The sequence below is a fragment of the Etheostoma spectabile genome, chromosome 15 (assembly GCF_008692095.1).
Source record: "Etheostoma spectabile isolate EspeVRDwgs_2016 chromosome 15, UIUC_Espe_1.0, whole genome shotgun sequence".
Lineage (NCBI taxonomy): Eukaryota > Metazoa > Chordata > Actinopteri > Perciformes > Percidae > Etheostoma > Etheostoma spectabile.
Genome location: NC_045747.1, coordinates 30,527,382 through 30,528,752, shown reverse-complemented (window position 1 = coordinate 30,528,752; position 1,371 = coordinate 30,527,382).

Below are 1,371 nucleotides of genomic sequence, written 5' to 3'. Positions count from 1 at the left end.
TATAATTATTGTGGTAAATGCACATCTTAAATAATATGTAGTAACTGAACACACATGGTTGTTGGAGTAAGAGCAAATGGCGTCCCACCTGGCGCGTACTTGTGTGTACCGCTTGTGTAAAGACATCCATCTTTTTCCCTTTAATATTTCATAAAGTGTTGTTTCTTTGCCATTTTAAGGTATCATCAGAAAGCATTATATTCATACTGTATATTCATACATAAACAAACTGGTGTCCCATAGCAACAATAGAATCAATAACCAATAGGAGTGAAGCATAAGAATCCATGTTGTAGTCGTCATGACGACACACTGAATACTGGGACCTAGAGTTCTGAAACATTCACTCAAACAGCAGTTTGTATCAGAGACAGTTGACTTTGACAATCTAAAGGTGCACATTGCAACAAGAGAAATAACACTGGAAAACATGGACTTCAACTCCGGAGAGACTGAACCACGGATGGATTTCTACCTCAGTTACCTTGAAGAACAGGTACGCCGTGAACTGAAGGACGGCGAGGCCACGCTCACCCAATGTAACTCTGAGGGTAGAGTTCACCTGATCATCAGGGAGGACCTGCTGGCCGAGCTCCTAGATCAGCTCCAACAGCAGAGAGAGGGCAGCAGTTGGGGCCATGACACAGAGCGGATGCAGAGGGAGATGTGTGATCTGGACCGGCAGACCTTCGGTACTCAAGACCTGAAGGTGGAAATGGATGAGGTGAAGGGAGAGAAGGAGGCCTTGAAAAAAGAGCGGAGACCAGAATGGAGGTTTGTAAGAGAGACAGAAGCTTAAGGTAAGTGAGAACAACATGTGGGTTGGAGAGGTTTCTGGAGATGGAACGGCTCACGCCGCAGGGTAAGCTGAGAGAGATGGAGGAGTCTCCTAAGCCCCTCTAACATGCACAACGCCTAGTCGCCGCTGGTCTCTAGTACAACCTGTATCTAGAACAATACATCTGTAACAACATACCTTTTTACCTTTTTATGCAGTGATGTTTGGATCTATTCAAATAATGTTTTCAGCTGGATGTCACTCTGAATAGTGCAACAAACTGTACTCAGGGTACTTAAACTGTACTCAGGGTACTGTACTCAGGGTAGTCAAGCTGCACTCAGGGTATTGCTTGATAATGGGTAAAGATTTGGGATTTGAGTGCTAAATGGTCTGTCTGTACTGTTGTACTTCTCTCATAAGTCTATCTTTTTATGGAGATTGATCAGAAAAAGATGACAAAACAATGTGTATGTTAATAGACGGAAGGATGGATAGATAGATAGATAGGTAGATATATAGATAGATAGTTGGATGAATAGCTAGATAGATAGATAGATAGATAGATAGATAGATAGATAGATAGATAGATA